The sequence below is a fragment of the Pinus tabuliformis genome, chromosome 5_2, assembly GCF_031772625.1.
Source record: "Pinus tabuliformis cultivar Carrire ecotype Pingquan chromosome 5_2, CPIR1, whole genome shotgun sequence".
Taxonomy (NCBI): domain Eukaryota; kingdom Viridiplantae; phylum Streptophyta; class Pinopsida; order Pinales; family Pinaceae; genus Pinus; species Pinus tabuliformis.
The window spans coordinates 60,702,964-60,719,146 of record NC_142306.1 but is presented as its reverse complement, the minus strand read 5'-3'; the positions used below and the strand labels follow the sequence as shown (position 1 = coordinate 60,719,146).

The 16,183-nt window shown below is 40.2% G+C and overlaps 1 pseudogene; it reads right to left on the bottom strand.

The window, feature by feature from the left end:
- Positions 1-431: 431 nt before the first annotated feature.
- Positions 432-1,171, bottom strand: LOC149157542 (gamma-soluble NSF attachment protein pseudogene; annotated as a pseudogene).
- Positions 1,172-16,183: the final 15,012 nt, after the last annotated feature.

The following is a 16,183-nucleotide window of genomic DNA, read 5'->3' as shown; positions in this document are numbered from 1 at the left end:
TCATAGACTAGAACTTTGACTCTTAATCAAGGATTTGACCATAATTTAGAGGGCCTCATTTGTGATTTACAAAGATTCAAAGTGAGATGCATGGCTACAAAAAATTTCCATCAAGAACTTTATGGACTAGATTTTGACATCATGACATTGATTCACAAAATTCAGACAGTGTTTGAAAAGACCTCATCATGGACTACATATGGCATAAATATACATGAATTTGACAATGACATCCATACATCTTGACTTAAAATCACCCAGAGCTACAATCTAATGGACATTATGCTCAAATCTCATAGTAATAAATACAAGGATATACCATGATAAGGCTTTCAACATTACAAGGCTTTGTCATGCTTTCCCTGCAATACACAATATTAGATATACCAAACACAACTCAACCTTTGTTTATGCAGCAACTTAATCATATCCTAAGTGCACCATCTCACTAATGCACTAGAATTTATACTCAGGTTTTTCCATGCAAGGTCACTGCTAGAATTGAAATCATGAAGTATCTTTTCCTCAACTTCTGCTTCTATGTATGTTTGAATTAATTTCTCAACACATTAATTTTGTTCACTATTGAAAAAGAAATCAATCTAGGAACAATCATTGTAGCATTCTTCATCTTGCTTAATTTCATGTGCACAAAGATACACAATAATTGCACTCAAGTATGCCTTGCATTGACTATTAATATCTTTACATTTGTCTGATGATAAAACTCATCTCAAAAGAATCGTTACTACATCACTAAACCTTTCCAACTTTAGATATATGTTAGTAACAACATGGTATGTATCATAGGTCATTTTCTCCTTGCCTTCATCCTCAAGTATCCCCCAAGAAACAATATACATCCGCACAACCTCATCAGGTACAACATCCTCCAAAGGAAGTTCTCCCTTACTAGTGCATTTGAAGCAAGATATGGTTTCCCACATTTTTTGTACAACACACAAACCCTTTTATAAAAACCGACAACATCATTCCAATTTTCAAGTTCCTTGGCTAAAGCCCCAGCTGACTCAAGGTGCTTTACAACCTACCATGGTCTAGTCAAATTTTGTAAAGGATTCAATCTGTCTGCTCATACCCCAATTCGAATCGCTGCAAACTGCAGTCTTCGTGGAAACTCATGCTCTTGAGTGATCCAATCATGCACCATGTCATAGCTGACATGTTGCTACTCGCCTGAGCCATTCATGGAAAGCTTTCGTGCACACCAACAAGAGCAAGCACTACATCATCTTGATACATAAATCCATCCACATTTCCACCCATGTGGCTTTTGAATCATCGTTATTTCCCATGATCAAATTATAGTCTACAATTCATGTAATATGTTCAACTGCAAAAATATTGGCAAGAAAAGCATTGTTTCACCCATACAATGTGCATGAGTATTCTTATCGCACCTCTATTAAAAAACAATTGTCTTCACATACAATGATCAGTTGTCCATCAGAAATATAGGCATCGAATTTTAAGTTGAGGAGCACATATAACATAACATGCTACAATTTTACCCACAGTAGACCAGATCAATGTTGGCTTCATTGCACTTGGTCATTGGAGACTAGATCAACCATTGAAAAAATCAATTATTAAAATATTAACACTAGGGATAATCACTTTGACATACCTTTTGCTAGTGGTATCAAGCCATCCTAACCACAATTAAGGTGCAACTATATCAAATTAAAAACACCATGTCCATATGCATTTATATTCTCTACCTAGGCTTAAATACAACACTATCCATTCATTAAAGTGTTCATAGAATTAGTATGATCTGATCCATGCACTGAGTGTAATCATTTCTTGACTCGCTCTAAAGTTTTTATGATCAATTCACCAGGTATAATGTAATGAATAGAAAACCATATATAATTTGTTAATATCAATCAAACCATTGATGTTTCCAAAACTAGAGTAAGCTGAGTGCAAATACAACTTCTCGTTAACTTGATGAATTTAAACTTGAATTAGTTGAACATATCACAAATTTTAACCTTGGATTAATAGATAGATTCAACAATGACTATAACTTTTAACCATCGAATTTGAATTGTGTAGTAACTTCCTTATTATGTAGGGTATACTTCTATGAAACCAACACACCGTAAGCATATGATTCATTTCTTGGAGTAGCTTCCCTTGAATGTATGTTATTTTTTTTTTCACGCTCCCCCTAAGGCCAAACTTACCTCAAATTTCTTTTCACTCCTTTTTCATCCAGACTTTAGCAGTTTGAGCTTTTTCTCTGAGCCATTATTGTATTCTCTAGATTCTTTTGGATCTCACCTATAGATTTCTTTGATGCACAATGAAAGAATTTGAACCAAAATTTATTTTTCTTCAATGAGATTCCACAATAGACATAGATAGCATGTAGTCCTTAGCCATATGACCAATATTATTACAGATAAAACATGTAATGTGTCCAAGCAAATGTGGTAATTATTGTTTTTTACAATGAATTCATTTATGCCCAAAATCATTACACAAATAACTGTACCCATAAAAAAAATTATATGTGGAGGTTGATGCGTATACTTTTGATTTCTCTTGATTTGGAAACTTGTCTTTCTTGAAAATATTTGAATTTTTGTTTCTACAGTTTGTATAAATGTTTCTAGATTTTTGACACCTAAAACACCTTGTATTTCTCAAAACTTTCCTAGTCACCTTCTTCAACTTTTGATTTTGATAATCATTTTCTCTATTTTTGTTGCTAATTTCTACCTTAGGCTTCTCGACTGTTGTTTCTTTAGCTCCAGAGCTAGATCTACTTTCTTCCAATTTCGTTTCAATTTTTTTATATTAGCTGATCTAATCCCTTTAGCTGATTTGAAGTTTCCTCTTCACTCTTTGTAGCTTTCTCCAACTGATTTTCAAAATCACAAATTTCTTATTTAAATGCATGATCTCTCTCCTCAAAAATCTGAATAAGTTTCTTCACATCTTTATTCTCCAACATGAGCTTGTATTATATATATATATATATATATATATATATATATATATATATATATATATACCCTGCTTAAAGGGTTACTAATCTCTCAAGCTCTAGATTCTTAAATTCCTGCACTAGAAATAAACTCGCCTCACCTCTTGAGGAACCAACTTCAAAAATTTGATTATCTTCTTCTAATCCATCAATCTCAAGAGAATAACTATCACTAGATGCATAAGCAAATTTTCAACCAAAAATAATATGATCACAACATTTACCTTCATCATTATTTACTAGCATGAAGAGGGGGTTTCTTAAATTCAAAATATTCTTCACTTATTTTTTTGCTCTTTATTTTCTGAGATTGCTTCCTCTTATTCTTAGTCATGACACACTATATGCTCTCAAGAAATGAAGCTTCACTGAGAGAACCTTGATCTGATACCAATTGTTGGTAATGTGCTCACTACTTAGTGTTGTTATGATATCTTTATTTTTTAATTATTTTTACCAAAAATTCCAGATTCAATAATCCATGAGCTAAGCATGTAAAATCGCCATACAAAAAACCATAAATAATCAATAAAAAAAGCATCTGCATAAGAGGGAACAAATAATTCTGGTGGAAAACCCTCTCTAGGGGAAAGAACCACCTACTTCTCTACTACTCAAATATTTAATTATGCTAAACATAATTTGTACATAGAGGAGCTAGCACCCACTAGCTATAAGACTCAACTACTCAAATGATTTTTTTATCAATAAAAGATAAAGAAATTCTTCTCTCATGACTCTCCGAACACCTATTCACTGGAATCCACCATGATCAATGAGACTTTCCCAATAACACTAGACTCTGGAGGAAAACCGCTACTTGTTCTAATTTGTTGGCTAGAAATCACCCACCATTTCTACACACTATCTGTCATGAGACTCAACTCCTCCATGTGAACCACGTTTCATAATATTTCACAATGAGCTCTCAAAGCTGCTCAACATGAGAAATCTTGCAGCAACTTTGATATAATTTGAAAATAAGGTATGATAATCACACTACCCAACACCGCTACAGTTAAGTAATATGAAAGACAAAATATTGTAGCACACACTCACTCTCACACCCCTACATAATCCATTAAAATCCACAATAAAGTATTCACAAAAAAGTATATATCAAAGTATCCTCAATAATATCCAATCAATACCATGGAAAAATATTGTGGTTAATCTGATACGAAGGACGCCCATAGCATGGTAGATTTCAAGTCAATACCATGGTTATGCCAATACCATGCACCCTTATGCCATGCTAATCTCCATGTCAATACCATAGGTAGATACCATGGTAATTCTAATACCTGTCAAACCAATACCAAGTATCAACTTGGGCCACACATATAAACAATACCAAGGTAATTCCAATTACGAGAATACATGTATCATGGTAATTACACATGCCAACCCACTCCACATACATACCAAACCCAATCATCACTACAACACAACCATCAACATCATCAATGTACCTACACGAAATGCATTTGTGAAATATGCCTAGCTTGGCATCAATGCCAACCAACAATCACTGCAACTAAACACTTACATCATCAATTAACCTGGAACATAACATCAATGCCAACAATCTTTGCAACCAAAATTTTCACCGCCAATTACATCATCAGTGCTAACATAGAGAAAAATATGAAGAAAAAGAGATATGTCTTAAATGTGGGCATGACAGGTACTGTAATTAAAAAAAATAGGTAAATCACATGGTCCTCGTCATAAGATATTGAGGAACATGCCTATAATCCCAAGGAATCAAAGTCTCTTTCATTGCAAAGAATTAGCTGTGTTGTACGAATGCCATGCCTCACAGAGAAGTGAGCGAGGAGTTCTATGAAGTCCAACATATTAAATAGCCATGAAGCATATAGAGGATACATGGCCTGAAAAAATCAAGGATGAAGTACGACATCTATGACTCAACATAGCCATGGCTGGAGTCAACCCTTATTTCCTCCAAAACACCAACTATTTTGTTTGGCCTATGGTAGTGTTACACTAAAAAATGTCACCATGACTACTTACAGTTAGTATGGCTCAAATCAACAGTCATGCTACCCTCTTAGGCAAGTCTTATGCCTCTGCTATCCATCTCAAACTCAAAGAAGAGAGAAAGTCTTGTCAAAAATGTGTTTATCTCTGGGGTCGCAGGTTCTCTCTAGCCTTACCTGCGGGGACGCTCACAATGTTCACAAAAGTTGCGTCCTTGGACGCTCTGTATGTTAAGGGACAGGTGCGTCCTTCTGTAAAAGGCAAAATGCGCGAGTTTCATCTTAAAAAAGTTACTTGTGGTTACTTCTAGAACTTTCTAGAGGTCGGTTTGATGAATTGGATGCGCCTCCAGTTGGTTCATGTATCTCTATTAAGGAGGAACTTATCCCATCAATAAGGGAGCTATCCTACCCAAAGAGGGGGATTATCCCATTGATGGTGGACCTGAATAACCTCTTTACAGCACTATAAATAAAGACATTGAGCCAGAGGGGGGAGAGGTTGGAGCTATACATTTTCTTTGGGTAAATGCTGCAGGAATTAGGACTCCCATTTAGAACCTTGTGAGGAGAGATTGTCTTTGCTTGATTCTACTTGGAAGTGGGTGAGCTTTGTCAAAGTAGAGGAAAACCCTTGATGGACCCTGGGAGGAACTTGCACAACACCAAGGCCAGGTTGTAAGAGTTTCTTTGTTTCGTTATTAATACAAACTGGTTTATTTTTCTCAATAGCTTGTGTTAATGAGTTATTTCATGTGTTCCTTGGTCTGCATGTTGAATATATGTTTTATTATATGAAATGCAAGTGCTCGGTAATTTTTTGATTGTTTGTGGTTGCAGGAATTGACTTGAAGGAGGAGCTCATCCGGATCGGCAAGGACGGACTACAACAACAGCGTTTTGGAATAAGGTAAGCCTAAACACTTGTAGTTTTCATGTTTTAAAAGGTATATTTAGAGAAAGATCACTCCATTTTGTCTTGTTTGTCGCTAGAGAGTTTAGACTCCTAGGGAGGTCAGTTGTGTTCGCACACACGACTTTTTCCGCCACGACAAATTGGCGACTCCGCTGGGGAATCCATTAATGAGAAAGTCTTTTCCTTTGTGTGAACTTTGCTCTGAGAAAATCATTTTTATTTTCTGGTTTTTGACTGTGAGAATTAGTATTTGGGTGGCTTAGCTTTAGATTTAGTTAGATTTGGTTTTTCTTAACTTTTCCAGAAGGACGCACCCTCTGAGTACTGCACAGAGCGTCTTTGGACGCGCTGTTGCCGTTTGCACAGAGCGGGCCCGCACCTGTTATAACGGGTTGCCTGCGTCTTCCTGTAAAATTTAGGAAAATTCCATTTTTTGCTTTAATTGCTTTTAGATTTTGATTTTTCTTAGTGTTTTCTGCCCAGATCCTTTAGTACCCTGTCAAAAATTTTCACCTGAACTTGTTTTGTGAGCTTTGAGTGTTTTAGTGGTTTTCAACGAAATTTAGGCCTAGGGTTTGATTTTTCAATAGGTCCTGTAGTGACTTTGATGGTAGAAAGTTGTCCAGCCTTAGATCTCTCTGGTTAGTCAGCCTTCTTAGAAGTCGGGCCTGTCGTGAAGTCTCCTTGTGTGAGCAGCTTGCCATTTAAGTTGTTTTGGGTCAAATTTCGAATTACTTGTTTATAAAGTGTTGATTTCCATTTTACAAAAGAACAAAAAGATTAGAGTTTTGTTTTGACTAGTTTTTGGTTCTGCAATAAGCTAGTCCTTGATTGGATTGTGATCAAGTAAAACACCTTAGAATAATCATTGTTGGTTTTGGCCTCGTTAAGATTGCTTAGAGTAAATTTACCTTTTAGTTTGCTTATGAGTGAATTTTCGTAGATTTTAATAGTTGTTAAGATTGATTTTTGGTTATATTAGATTTATTTGCTTTATTAAAAGAAAAATACAAAAACATCTTCTTTAAAAGTCTTGTTTCAAGTAGCTTTTTGTTTTTGAAAGAGGAAAAGAGTTTTTTCGTGCATGTAAAGAGCGGTCATGTTTTTATGCTTTGAAAAGACAAACGAATTGTTTCTTTGATTGTCTTCAATTAAGAAGTTGTTTTTATAAAGATTGCATTCTCTCAACTTTTTAGTTAAGCAATTCATCGAAAAAGTAAAGTAGTGGGTAAATCATCCTAGGTGCATTTTGTAGTGGTTTCGAGTCGAGTCAACACACCACTGGTTTCACTTCCATCACCTTTTGACTTAAGAAACAACCTTAAAAGTAACGCTTAAATTAAAATCAATCTAGTAATTTTTATTTTTCTAGGGCTCTGAAACACCAACATAGCTTAGGCTAGGGTCTTGGAGTAGGTGAGTACTTAACTCTCCAAGACTACAAAACCAAACAGATAGTTTATCTTGAGTAGATTAAATCCAATTGTTTCAGTTGCACTCTGGGAAAGCTCCTCTTAAAGGAGAAGCACGAGCTCGTGTCCGAACCAGTGAGGGGATCATTCCCCCCTCGTTGGGAACGATGCCAGACAGTACGTATTACAAACGGTAAACCTCAGATTAACCATTGTCGAGGAGCCAAGGGTCACTTATCGGTAAACCTTGGATTATTGTCAAGGAGCCGGTAAGGGGATTGAGCTTGTTACTCTGCCCTTGCGTGCTGTCGGAGTTTAGACTGTTCCCCCAGGTGTAATTGTTGTGATTGGTAACTTTAGTGACCATAATCTTTAGGGTTCTACCGAGGTGACGGTGGAGGGAAGGTCCCACTGTACCTGGAGCAGACGTCGGTTATACTCACTTGGATTTTCCGGGGGGTTCACTTCACTTCGAGACGGTTAAAGTGGAGGAACTTGTGCCGGTCTATTCATTAAGCAGGTTGCCGGGGTAACTGTTCCACCCGCCATTTCTGTACTGAATCCTGCGAGGTTGGGCCTAATCACCAACTAGCGTTTTTGGTCCGGAAGACTACTGTTTGTGTTTGGTTTGACGCTCTAGATTCTTTAGGCGTGTGCTTCCAATTTGTTTGCTTCTTTAGAAGACTTTAGGTGGTTTGATTTGAAATTTTTACTTTGTTTTCGTGTGTTGTAGTTAAAAATCTTTAATTGTGGCGGAATTACCGAGACAGTCCCGTAGACTTCGGGGCCAGTTTCCTGAAGTTGTTTCTGTGGCCGAATTGTTGAGAAGATCCCGTAGACTTAGGGGATCCCCTCCTCGAGACGACCCGGGTAATTTAGAAGGTTTAAAGGTCCTTGTAACTCCTCCTAGTGACAGTAGAGTAGGTTCACCTGAAGAAGGAGAATCTTCCTTGGTAGTCCATCCAGATTACCAAAGTTTAGAAACAGGTTACAATCCCGAAACTGTTACAGTTTCCGAGCTTGCTGGTAGTTTTTCATCTGCCAGTGAAACAGGCGAAGAACCTGAAATTTCCGAACCTGTTACTCCAACTTCTAGTGTCCCTGATTCACCGCGAATAGAAAGAATTATCACCGAAAATCTACCTTCTGGTTTGATTGCTATAGAAGAACTTGCTCCAGAAGAAGATATAGGTGTCTCTCACCTTGAAGGTCAACTTACTATTGATCTAAGGGAGCGTGAATCCATCTTTTACAGTCCTCCTAGAAGTACTTCTTGGTACCTTGCGTTAACCAATTTTTTAGACAACTCAGTCGGTTTTTCTACACCTCGTACTCCTTTTCCACCTGGAGGTATTCATACTCCTGTAAATATGTCTGGTCAGTCGTCCGTGTTTACACAAAGTCCTGAATCTTTTTTACACGGCGGTCCTTCTGTTCCCACTGGGTATCAGTCACTTTCTAGTACCTTTGCGGGGGCATCTCCTCAACCCGTTGATCATGGGTTATTTGCTGGAAATAGTGGTAATCTACCATTGGGTGTAGGAGACATTTACATGATGTCAAGTTCAGTTCCCGTTTCCCAACCTCAAGGTGGCCAATTCCCGCCTGGGGGGCAACCTCAGTTAACGCCTGGGGGGCAACCTCAAGGTACACAAATCGTGTCTAGGGGGCAACCTCAAAGTCAGTATGTACCTATGGTGCAATACTTGCCTCAAGGTCAACCTCAGCCTCAATATGTACCCCAAGGTCAACCTCAGTATCAATATCAACCTCAAGGATGGCAACCCCAAGGATGGCAACCTCAAGGGTATCAACCCCAAGGTTATCAACCTCAAGGGTACCAACCTCAAGGTCAAGGTCAACCCCAGTATCAGTATTTACCTCAAGGTTATCAACCTCAAGGTCAATACTCAAGTCAAGGTTATCAACCACCTCAAGGTCAGTCATATGTTCCAAGTATGGGAACTGCACCTTACAATTATCAATCCTACCCTCAATCTGGTTATGGATCTCAGTATCCTCAACCTGTTACGGGTCAGTACCCTGGAATGTTAGTGTGGGATCCATCACAGGGTCAACAGGTGTTTCAACCAAGTGTACAGATGGTTCCTCAAGCTGGACAACCCGTAGTTTCTGGTCCAACCCAGCAACCGCAACCTGTCCAGCCAAATGTTCAAACTTCTGTAGCTTCGGTAGTTACTCAGCCGTCAATTGCACCTAGCACTCCATCTCAAACGGCTGCTGCAACTATCGCTACATCTACCATACTTACTTCTGGAGTATCGACGACTCCAGTTTCTACTGTCCCTGTTACCACACCTCAGACATCTTTACCATTGTCTGGATCTACGATTCAAACCACGGTCCAGATGCCTGTAGGTCAGCCTGGTATAAGTACGGTTGTCACTACTCAACCTCAATTTGTTCAACCTCCGTACCAGGGACAGTACCAACCTGGGCAAGCTGTCCAACAACCGGTTTACCAGTATCAACCGTATCCTGGGTACACTTATCAACAACCTCAACAACCCCAGTACGGTCCGGTTAATCCTGGTTTTCCAGGAGGATATAATATCCCAAATGCGACTCCTGTTCCTAGTTATCCTGGATATCCTCCTCCTGGGGCTGGTATTGTGACCCAGAGTTTTAGAGATCCTAACCGGCAGTTACCGTTTATTGCAACTTTGGATTTACCCGACTTGACGCGCCTAACGAACGATCCAATTCAATATCTTCAGTTCTGGCCGCCAATGCCAAATAAGTTGCCCAGCGATATACCCAAGTTCGAAGGTAAGTCTGGAGAGGATCCGTCCAATCATGTGATGACTTACCACCTCTGGTGTGCTTCGAATTCTATCTCAGATGATTCCATCCGCTTACGTCTTTTCCAGCGTACACTCATTGGTCTCGCGGCTAAGTGGTACATTGAGTTACCACGGGCCTCTTTTTACAACTTTAGCCAGTTAGCTACCTCGTTCTTAACTCACTTTCAGTTGCCGGTCAGATACGATAACGGCACGGAGTTATTAAGTTCACTAAAACAATCGACGTCCACGTATATTTCTGATCACATTCATGAGTGGAGACGTCGAAGGAGATTAGTGAAAGTTTTTATCCCGGACCAAATCTTAGCTGAATGGTTTGTCAAATCATTATTACCGAAGATTACTGAAGATGTCGCTAAGGCCGGAGTAGTTACTGAGGAGCAAGTCATTGCTCAGGCACAATACCTTGACTTAGTTTACACTCAGTCGGGTACGTTACACGAGAAGATTCCGGATCTTCCAAAGTCGAATCAAATCGCTGCTGCTCCTTCGGGATCTCATGCCGCTGATGGTATGATTGGTATCGTGACTACGAAGAGCAAGAAGAAGTCTTCCAAGGCTTCAACTACTCCAATTATCACTTTGCCTGATTCTCCGACAGGAGAGTCTTCTCCTGAACTCACCGCCGACATTCACGCTGTAGAGTCATCTACGGCCAAACCAAAAAACGGTGGAAAGAAGAAAGGAAAGAAGAAGGCTAAAGCAGACAAGGCTCCAAAGGAGAAAACTGAAAAGTCGGAAACCAATGACGAAAAACGCAAACCTCGATATCCTTGTCTTATTTGTGAAGAGGATCATTTTACGAGAGATTGCCCTCATCGGGCCGAGGTTGTAAAAATAGTCAAAGGTTCTCCCACTCCTGCTGTGTTAAAGAATCCATTTCCAGAGCAGGAGAATAAGATGATAGGTTCTTCTTCGAATGCCAGTGAAGAACCCATTTTGATGATGTCTCATGTGAGGATTGCGACTCGATCGCAAGATTATGGTAGTAAGGCTCCTGTTGATGGCAAGGAAGCAGAATCTTCTCACTCTAACCCATCAACCTCAGCTCCTGGTTCCGATCCACTACAGATCGAAAAACCTAACCCAGACTTAGTGATTAAGCCGCCCGCCAAGGGTGTACTTCGAAGGTCTGCTTTCAATCCACATGCGAGAGCAGCCCAGAATTACAACATTGTTGAGGACTTAGCTGTTTCACCTTCAGCAATGTCGGCACTCGAAGTGCTGCAATCATGCCCAGCACAACGGAAATTGCTTTTGTCGGCTATCGGAGCTGTCGATGTTCAGGACCCGAACCTAATGATCTTTGATCTAGAAAATAGTATGCCACGTCTCCCCCATCAAATGGCTTTCCAAATTCCAGTGATAGTCAAAAACAGGCCTATTCATCGGACTGTGATTGATGAGGGAGCTTCTACGTGTATTATGTCGATTCAATGTTGGAGATCGCTTGGTTCTCCTTCGTTGAACCAATCCCCCACCATCCTTAAGGCCTTTGATGGCCGTGGGTTCCGTCCGTTTGGTATTCTACAAGAATTGCCTATAGGGGTTGAAGGTAAAACCGTTAGTCTGGATGTGGAAGTGGTTGATGCCCCTCTAGACTACAACCTTCTTTTGGGTCGAAGTTGGTCATATGCTATGACAGCGGTCGTTTCATCGGTCTTCAGAGTAATTAAGTTTCCACATAACGGTAAGATCGTGACTATTGATCAGCTGACATACTTTTCATCCGACCCAGCCTCTTCAGAGAGTATCCAGCATGTTGGTAAAACGACAATCCCTTATAGGGACGTTGGTGTAGGTTTAGTTAAGGATTCCGGTTTACTGGGAACTTTTCCTCTCCCTCCACTCAGCGCAGATCCTTCGTTTGCAACCATTCATATGATTACATCAGAAAACATTATTTATGATGATCCTTGGTTCGTCCCATCTGACTCTGAGATAGACTCACTCGGTAATGCTATGCCTTTGAGTCCATATGAAATTGCTTATGAAGCTCTCATGTCTTTTACTGACTTTCATTCAACCGAAGTCGACCAAATGAATGTGGTCAGTGAAGAGTCACTTTTCACCTCACCCTTAGAACGGATAACATTTCCCGAAGTCGTGTCATCTGACGAACAACTTCGCGAAATCCTAAGTGTAGATGATCTACCATGGGAGGATCTCCATCACAGATCTTCGTTTTTACCTAAGGATGATGCATTTGAAAATGATTTTTCATCTATCTTTACCGCTGAATATGTCAAAGACGCTCAGAATCCAACGAAACATTCTGATTCAGAGTTGAATTTAGGGAATATTTCTCGTACTATTCCCATTGATATTTCAGTGAAGCCCGGAATCGAGGAAAACATTCATATAGGTGCCGCATGTACTGAAGAAGAAATCCAAACTTACAAGGCCCTATTCCAAGAATTCCGTGACATGTTTGCCTGGTCTTACGAGGAAATGCCGGGAATTGATCCTGCCATTGTTGTTCATGAAATAAAGACCTACCCGGATGCTAAACCCGTCCGGCAACGGTTGCGTCAAATTCACCCTCGAAAAGCGGCTGCGATTAAAGCAGAAGTCGAAAAGCTGTTGAAAGCAGGTTTCATTTATCCGATCCCGTTAACGGATTGGGTATCGAATATTGTTCCGGTCAACAAGAAACAAGGAACAATAAGAATCTGTATCGACTATAGGGATATAAATCGAGCTTGTCCAAAAGACAACTATCCTACGCCTTATATCGATCAAATTATTGATGATTGTGCCAGAAGTGAAATGTTTTCCTTCATGGATGGTTTCTCGGGCTATAATCAAATCAATATTCTACCTGCCGACCAACCAAAAACGGCATTCATTTGTCCATGGGGGACATTTGCTTATTGCAAGTTACCTTTTGGGCTTAAGAATGTCGGGGCCACTTTTCAACGGGCGATGTCTTATGCATTTCATGACATCAAGCACATTGTGCAACCCTATCTCGATGATTTTCCTGCTCATTCTTTACATCGAGCTGATCACCTTGTCCACCTACGAGCGATCTTTATGAGGTGTAGGCATTATCGAATTCGGTTGAATCCCCACAAGTGTGTTTTCTGTATAGAAACAGGTCGATTGCTGGGATTTGTTGTTTCAAAAGCCGGCATTCGCGTCGATCCCTCGAAAGTCGAGGCTATCATCAAATTGCCTCCTCCTTCGAGTTTGCGCCAACTCCAAAGTTTGCAAGGGAAAGCGAACTTTTTACGCCGATTCATCCCAAACTACGCCGAGGTCACTAAAGGTTTTACACGGTTGTTGAAACAGAATGCACAATTCTTTTGGGACGAGATTGCCCAACAATCTTTTGATGCACTTAAACACGCGTTGACCCATGCACCGTTATTGCATCCTCCCAACTACAACCAAGACTACTTCTTATACCTCGCAGCTTCGCATTCCACCATTGGAATGGTGTTAGTTCAAGAAGATGAATTCGGAGCGGAGCATGTGATATATTATCTTAGTAGGACCTTGAATCCCACTGAGCTAAAATATTCGCATGTGGAGAAATTGGCCCTGGCAGCCGTTCAAGCTGTCCAGCGTTTCCGTCACTACATTCTTCTCCGCAAAACTACAGTTATTTCGGATTGCAACCCTATGATTTATATTTTGACAAAACAATTGCTAGGGGGCAAGTACTCTAAATGGATTGTCATCCTGCAAGAGTTCGACTTGGAGTTCGAGAAGTCCAAGTCTAAGAAATCCTTAGTTTTTGCGGAATTAATGTGTGATTTCCCGAGTGCTGACACAGAGACTGTGGCAGAGGAGTCCATTGCGGATGAATCTTTGTTTCTTATCAGTACTGTAGATCCGTGGTACGGGGATATAATCATTTATCTCCAAACCCAAACCTTTCGGCCTGAAGCTTCCAAAGCGGAACGTCGAAAAATTCGGTTTCAATCCCAACCATACAAAATTATTGGAGATACACTTTATCGCCGGGGGGCAAACTTAGTTTTTCGACGTTGTTTAACTCACGAAGAGGCTGAGAGGGTTTTGAATGATTGTCACTCTGGAGCATGTGGCGGTCATATGTCTGGGTATGCCACAGCTCAGAAGGTGTTGCGCGCTGGCTATTTCTGGCCGTCTATGTTTAAAGATTGTATCATTGCAGTCAGGAAGTGCCACAACTGTCAAGTGTTTGATCGCAAGATGCGCGCTCCACCTGCTCCTCTCCACCCTATAATTGTCGTTGGTCCATTCGCCAAATGGGGTATCGACTTTATTACTTGTAACCCTCACTCGGCTGGGGGGCATGCGTATATCATCCTTGCGGTTGATTATTTTACTAAGTGGGCCGAGGCGATGCCTACATTCGACGCAAGTGGCAAAACAGCTGCAGTTTTCGTATTCAATCATATCATAACTAGGTTTGGTGTCCCACAAGCAATCATTACTGACCATGGGATCCATTTTCGAAACGTCATGATGACTGAGCTTACAAGCCAGCTTGGTTTGTGCCACGATAGCTCTACTCCTTATTATCCGCAAGCCAACGGTTTGGTTGAGTCTATCAACAAAGTTCTAGTAATCATGATCCGACGAACCATTGGTGTTCATCGGTCAAATTGGCACAACATGTTATTTTCAGCGCTATGGGCATACCGAACCTCAGTGAAAAATTCAACAGGGTTCACTCCTTTCCAGCTAGTTTATGGCTTAGAAGCTGTGTTACCCATTGAATGCGAAATCCCATCACTTCAAATGGCTGTCGAATTACTTCCAGCTACTTCCGAAGAGGAGAAACGTTTATTGTACTTGGCTAAATTAGATGAGACTCGACGTGATGCTACATTGGCAATCGAGACTCACGCGAAACGAATGAAAGCTCAGTATGATAGAAATGTAGCCCCTCGAAGTTTTTCGGAAGGAGACCTAGTACTATTATATGATCAAGCTAACGATAAGCTAGGTGCCGGAAAATTCGTTCCCATGTGGCATGGGCCCTACATTGTAAAGCGAAAGCTAGCAAAAGGGGCTTATGAGCTAGTTGACTTTGATGGGGACTCTTTGGGTAAACCCAGAAATGGACTTTACCTAAAGAGGTATTATGCTTAAATGATGGGTATGGGGAAATTTTTAGATAGGTTAGATTTTCTTTCTAGCTAGCAAGTGTGTTAGTTTAGTCAGTGTGCTTAGCTTAGAGAGTGTGTTTTTTCGTCTTTATTCTGGCTTATCTTGGTTTTACTCTTGATATTGCAGATGTCGACGCCTCTCCAAACATACATTGGATTTGCTGATGGTGCTTGTCGTAGTACACGGAACATCTCTTCCGCAGCTTGGGTTATCTATTCGCCCTCTGACGAGTTAGTTTCTATGCATGGGGTAAGCCTCGGTCAAACAACGAACAACATTGCAGAATACAGTGCAGTGATTGAATTATTATCCGAATCTATTTCATTTGGAATTTGACGTTTGATAGTGAGGTTAGATTCTGAACTTGTTGTATTACAGCTTAATAGAGTTTATGCCATTAGGAATCCTGTGTTATTAAGGTTGCTTTTGAGAGTGCGTCTCTTGGAACGTGAATTTGATTACATTGAATATCAACATATTCCAAGGTCTTTGAATACATTAGCAGATGCAATTGCTTCTCGAATGTTGGACAGACATTTACGATAATCATGCAAGTAAATTTAAAAAACATTTCATCACATATGTAAAACAAGATAAGCCGGTAATAGTGATATATATATAGATAGAAGTGTGTCAAAAAATATATACATCGTCTTCGATCATAGGTTGAAAACACCTTATGATCGGCAAAATGATAGTACAAAAAGTCAAAATGTCACATGTGACTACAAAAGTGACTAGTCAATCACTGGTGGTGCTCTCTGTATGACACCACTGCGTGGGCTACCTTACGCAAAAATCTCCTAAACGGTCCAGGGACCGCGACTGCAAAGCGCTGAAGCCGGGTAGGAATGTCATCCATAGTAGTCTCAGGTATATCTGCCGTGAGACGCTCTAGATCA